Raw genomic sequence first — 6,971 nt, 5'->3', positions numbered from 1 at the left:
GAAAATCCTTGTTCAATGTGTTTAGAAGCCATTGTGGAACCCCCTCTTAGAATGTGTCCCACTTGCACTGATATGTCTATAAATTATAAAGAGCCTATTTTAGCACTTAAAAATATAGCAATAGATGATTCTCAGACAGAAGGAACTGAGGGTTTGCCATCTAGTTCTCCCCAAGTGTCACAACCAGTAACGCCCGCACAAGTGACGCCAAGTACCTCTAGTGTGTCGACTTCATTTACTTTACAAGACATGGCCACAGTTATGAATACAACCCTCACAGCGGTTTTATCTAAACTGCCTGGTTTACAAGGAAAGCATGACAGCTCTGGGTTAAGAACAACTGCTGAGCCTTCTGACGCTTTAGTAGCCAATATACCCTCACAATGTTCTGAAGTAGGGGTAAGAGATTTGCTATTTGAGGGAGAGATTTCTGATTCAGGAAAGAGGCTCCCTCAGACAGATTCTGATATGACGACCTTTAAATTTAAGCTTGAACACCTCCGCTTGTTGCTCAGGGAGGTATTAGCGACTCTGGATGATTGTGACCCTATTGTGGTTCCAGAGAAATTGTGTAAAATGGACAAATACTTAGAGGTTCCTGTTTACACTGATGTTTTTCCAGTCAGTAAGAGGATTGTGAATATTGTTACGAAGGAGTGGGATAGATCAGGTATACCGTTCGCTCCCCCTCCTGTTTTTAAGAAAATGTTTCCCATATCTGACACCATGCGGGACTCGTGGCAGACGGTTCCTAAGGTGGAGGGAGCTGTTTCTACTCTCGCTAAGCGTACAACTATACCTATTGAAGACAGTTGTGCTTTCAAAGAGCCTATGGATAAAAAATTAGAGGGTCTCCTAAAGAAAATTTTTGTTCATCAAGGTTTTCTTCTCCAACCTATTGCGTGCATTGTTCCTGTAACTAATGCAGCTGCTTTCTGGTTCGAGGCTCTAGAAGAGGCTCTTCAGATGGAGACTCCATTAGAGGATATTATGGATAGAATTAAGGCCCTTAAATTGGCTAATTCTTTCATTACAGATGCCGCTTTCCAACTGGCTAAATTAGCGGCAAAGAATTCAGGTTTTGCCATTTTAGCACGCAGGGCGTTATGGCTTAAGTCCTGGTCTGCTGATGTGTCATCAAAATCTAAACTTTTGAACATCCCTTTCAAAGGAAAGACCCTATTCGGGCCTGAACTGAAAGAGATTATTTTAGACATCACTGTAGGGAAAGGCCACGCCCTCCCTCAGGATAAAACAAATAAAATGAGGACCAAACAAAATAATTTTCGTTCCTTTCGGAACTTCAAGAGTGGTCCCGCTTCAGCTTCCCCTGCTGCAAAGCAAGAGGGGAATTTTGCCCAATCCAAGTCAGTCTGGAGACCTAACCAGGCTTGGAACAAGGGTAAACAGGCCAAGAAGCCTGCTGCTGCCTCCAAGACAGCATGAAGGGGTAGCCCCCGATCCGGGACCGGATCTAGTAGGGGGCAGACTCTCTCTCTTTGCTCAGGCTTGGGCAAGAGATGTTCACGATTCCTGGGCATTAGAAATTGTGTCCCAGGGATATCTTCTGGACTTCAAAGACTCCCCTCCAAGGGGGAGATTTCAAGTTTCTCAATTGTCTGCAAACCAGACAAAGAGAGAGGCGTTCCTACGCTGTGTAGAAGACCTACATACCATGGGAGTGATCAGCCCAGTTCCAAAAGCGGAACAAGGGCTAGGTTTTTACTCAAACCTGTTTGTGGTTCCCAAAAAAGAGGGAACTTTCAGACCAATCTTGGATCTCAAAATTCTAAACAAATTCCTCAGAGTACCATCATTCAAGATGGAGACTATTCGGACTATTCTACCTCTGATCCAGGAGGGTCAATATATGACTACCGTGGACTTAAAGGATGCGTATCTACACATCCCTATTCACAGAGATCATCATCAATTCCTCAGATTCGCCTTTCTGGACAGGCATTACCAGTTTGTGGCCCTTGCCTTCGGGTTGGCCACGGCTCCCAGGATTTTCACAAAGGTGCTAGGGTCCGTTTTGGCGGTCTTAAGACCGCGGGGCATAGCAGTGGCGCCTTATCTAGACGACATCTTAATTCAGGCGTCGACTTTCCAGTTAACCAAGTCTCACACGGACATCGTGTTGGCTTTTCTGAGATCTCACGGGTGGAAGGTGAACATAAAAAAGAGTTCTCTCTTCCCTCTCACAAGAGTTTCCTTCCTAGGGACCCTGATAGACTCGGTAGAAATGAAAATATTTCTGACGGAGTTCAGAAAATCAAAACTCTTAACCACTTGCCGAGCTCTTCATTCCATTCCTCGGCCATCAGTGGCTCAGTGTATGGAGGTAATCGGACTCATGGTAGCGGCAATGGACATAGTTCCTTTTGCCCGCCTACACCTCAGACCACTGCAACTATGCATGCTTAAACAGTGGAATGGGGATTATGCAGATTTATATCCGCAAATACATCTGGATCAGGAGACCAGAGATTCTCTTCTCTGGTGGTTGTCTCAGGACCACCTGGCTCAGGGAATGTGTTTCCGCAGGCCAGAGTGGATTATTGTAACGACAGATGCCAGCCTGCTAGGCTGGGGTGCAGTCTGGAACTCCCTGAAAGCACAGGGCTTATGGTCTTGGGAGGAAACTCTCCTCCCGATAAACATTCTAGAACTGAGAGTGATATTCAATGCGCTTCAAGCGTGTCCTCAGCTAGCTGCGGCCAAATTCATCAGATTTCAGTCGGACAACATCATGACTGTAGCTTACATCAATCACCAAGGAGGAACACGGAGTCCTCTAGCGATGATGAAAGTAACCAAAATAATCCGATGGGCGGAAACTCACTCTTGCCATCTTTCAGCAATCCATATCCCAGGGGTAGAGAACTGGGAGGTGGATTTCCTAAGTCATCAGACTTTTCATCCAGGGGAGTGGGAGCTCCATCCGGAAGTATTTGCCCAGCTGATTCAGCTATGGGGCACACCAGAATTGGATCTGATGGCATCCTGTCAGAACGCCAAGCTTCCTTGTTACGGATCCAGGTCCCGGGATCCCCAGGCGGCACTGATAGATGCTCTAGCAGTGCCTTGGTCCTTCAAACTGGCCTATGTATTTCTACCGTTTCCTCTCCTCCCACGTCTGGTTGCCAGAATCAAGCAGGAGAGAGCTTCAGTGATTCTGATAGCACCTGCGTGGCCATGCAGGACTTGGTATGCGGACCTAGTGGACATGTCATCTGTTCCACTGTGGACTCTGCCAATGAGGCAGGACCTTCTAATCCAAGGTCCATTCAAGCATCCAAATCTAATTTCTCTGCGTCTGACTGCTTGGAGATTGAACACTTGATTTTATCAAAGCGTGGTTTCTCTGAGTCGGTCATTGATACCCTGATTCAAGCTAGAAAGCCTGTCACCAGGAAAATCTATCATAAGATTTGGCGCAAATATCTTTATTGGTGTGAATCCAAGGGTTACTCATTGAGTAAGATTAGGATTCCTAGAATATTGTCTTTTCTCCAAGAAGGATTGGAGAAAGGATTATCAGCTAGCTCCTTAAAAGGACAAATTTCTGCTTTGTCTATTCTTTTATACAAGCGTCTGGCAGATGTCCCAGACGTTCAAGCGTTTAGCCAGGCTTTAGTCAGAATCAAGCCTGTATTCAAACCTGTTGCTCCGCCATGGAGCCTAAACTTAGTTCTTAAAGTTCTTCAAGGGGTTCCGTTTGAACCTATGCATTCCATAGATATTAAGCTTCTATCTTGGAAAGTTCTGTTTTTAGTAGCTATCTCTTCGCCCAAAGAGTTTCTGAGTTATCTGCTTTACAGTGTGACTCACCTTATCTTGTTTTCCATGCAGATAAGGTGGTTTTGCGTACCAAACCTGGATTCCTTCCTAAGGTTGTTTCTAATAGGAATATCAATCAGGAAATTGTTGTTCCTTCGATGTGTCCTAATCCTTCTTCAAAGAAGGAACGTCTGTTGAACAATCTTGATGTTGTTCGTGCTCTAAAGTTCTACTTACAAGCAACCAAAGATTTCCGTCAAACATCTTCATTGTTTGTTGTTTATTCTGGTAAGCGGAGAGGCCAAAAAGCTACAGCTACTTCTCTTTCTTTTTGGCTGAAAAGCATCATCCGTTTGGCTTATGAGACTGCTGGCCAGCAGCCTCCTGAAAGGATTACTGCTCATTCTACTAGAGCAGTGGCTTCCACATGGGCTTTTAAAAATGAGGCTTCTCTTGAACAGATTTGTAAGGCGGCGACTTGGTCTTTGCTTCATACTTTTTCCAAATTTTACAAATTCGATACTTTTGCTTCTTCAGAGGCTATTTTTGGGAGAAAGGTTCTACAAACAGTGGTGCCTTCCGTTTAAGGTACCTGTCTTGTCCCTCCCTTCATCCGTGTCCTAAAGCTTTGGTATTGGTATCCCACAAGTATGGATGAATTCGTGGACTCGATACATCTTACAAGAGAAAACAGAATTTATGCTTACCTGATAAATTTCTTTCTCTTGTGATGTATCGAGTCCATGGCCCGCCCTGTCTGTTTAAGACAGGTAGTATATTTTTATTTAAAAAAAACTTCAGTCACCTCTGCACCCTATAGTTTCTCCTTTTTCTTCCTAGCCTTCGGTCGAATGACTGGGGGGTGGAGCTAAGGGAGGAGCTATATAGACAGCTCTGCTGTGAGTGCTCTCTTTGCCACTTCCTGTTAGGAAGGAGAATATCCCACAAGTATGGATGAATTTATGGACTCGATACATCACAAGAGAAAGAAATTTATCAGGTAAGCATAGATTCTGTTTTCTCACATTTCTGTCACACTTTTTCTTTACTTTCCCATTTCATAGAAATCTTTAGCTTTAATTTGGTTCTGTATGTTTAAAGCTTTCTGTACTTTTCAAGGCTTATTGATATACAATATACAAATCATCTCTGTGACACTAGAACTTGAGCCATAACACCAACAATAAAGCATAATTACACTTACACTGTTATAACTTTAATAAACTGATATTAAATAAAATTGAATGGCTTAAATCCATTCTTACTGCACATATCTGTATAATGTAATAATGTTAAGGATCTTGGTGAAGAGAATACAATGATATGATTAATATGTTTGTACTTATATCCTCAATGCAATGCCTTGACGTAGGGACACCAATAAGCACCTTGCAGCTGGTTTACAATTTTATCTGAGAACTGCAGCAACCTGGAACAAGGACTACTATATCTGTGAAACTAAACCTGAATGTCTACAGTCACCGTGGGACAAGTACTACTGTTGGATTTTTGAAGCAGAGAGTGCTAGTGAAGCACAAGATTTGATAGGTCATGGGATGGTCCTGTATTTTATACCTCAGATTAGAAATTGAAAAAAAAACTGCATTATAAGGCACAGTGTGTCATGCACCTATGTTCTTGCATTGGATGAAAAATCCTTACAAGATGTGCATAGACTGATTCATATCTGGCAAGCAGTATAATGAAGACTGGAATACTCTATGGCAGTGGCAGGAAGATTGAAGATTTCAGAGGGACTAGTGTGATGTCACATGCTGAGTGCAGTCTTACATCAGGGATTTCTTTTATTTCTCTACACTGTAAGTACCCATAGGTAAGTTCTCCCTAAATACAAGATTGTAAGCTGTTTGAGCAAAGCACTGAAACACTAGATTGTAAGCTCCTTGGAACAGGGTCTGCACTTACAGACATGGAAATCCTTTAGAGCAGGGACTCCCATTGTACCAAATAAATGTATTGTTGTTAATAGAGTGAGATAAACCCTCCATTTAATTAGTTCAGCAAGGAATAAATATACAATGCATAGAATATATAAATTATCCCACAGAGTATTACTAATTGAAAATGAATTTTAATATGGCACCCCTTATGCTCCTGCCAGTTTAAACCAGTAGTATAGCAAACTGTGAAATACATGAGGCTTAAATAACACAGCATCAACCATAGGCAGCCTGTTTCGCTACTTTGGAACTCTTTCTCACTCAAGTCATTATGGTTGATGCTGATGTCCTCGAGCATTCCACCCTTTGCTACAGGGATACCCATTATATTGAAATGGATTTTGAATTGTAAGTGTTGCAATTTTGCACAGATAAGTATATTTATTTTTTGCTATGATTAATACAATGGAGGAATGAGCCCCAAATGGGCTAAACAGGCTGTCTATGGTTGGTGCTGCTGTTCTGCTCAAGCATTAATTTCACGCTTTGTAAGTGTGGTTACGAAAATTAATGTAATCATCAGCAAAACTGGCATATAGCCGTAAACCTAAAATCAATGCTTGAGTCCAATAACATAGCACCTACATCATACTGAAGAGCCCCAACGAGGGTGAAACAACCTGCCTATAGTGAAAAAACACTTTACATTTGTAGAATTACAATATATTATTCCCCTGCAAGACACCACTCTTTTTGTACTGGGTTTGTATGTAAGCAGAACTATTATAGAATAATAAGGCTTCCATATATCATAAGATTACAGATTTTGCCTGATTTCCAAGTGCCCTTGACATAGTAAAAGTGTTCCTACCTAAAACTAATAAATGGTCAGATGTTCTGCACATATCTGCAATAAATATGTTTGTATATTTAAATATGAGGACACAAAGAATATCTGTTAATGATAGCAGCAACTGGATCACCCAAATCACCCAGCAGCAACTGGATCACCCTGGATCACCCGAAAACCCCTAGCAGTTATGTCCATGCTTAATTCAGTGCAGGCCTCCATTTACCAAGTTGCCTACAAGCTCATCATACTGTAACACACCTAGTAAAGAAGGCTTATTTACAGTATACTGAGTACTTGAAAAACAGCCCTATTAAAACTTAGAAATCAGCTATTTAGATATTTTAAATTGCTCTTTTATCTGGTGTCAGATCAAAGTAATTGCCAAAGAAAGAGGATAACTACATTATTTGTTTACAAACTGAATAATAAAGTAT

Source organism: Bombina bombina, chromosome 6 (genome assembly GCF_027579735.1).
Source record: "Bombina bombina isolate aBomBom1 chromosome 6, aBomBom1.pri, whole genome shotgun sequence".
NCBI classification, from domain to species: Eukaryota; Metazoa; Chordata; class Amphibia; order Anura; family Bombinatoridae; genus Bombina; species Bombina bombina.
The sequence above is the reverse complement of the archived record's forward strand: the minus strand, read 5'-3'. Positions refer to the sequence as shown.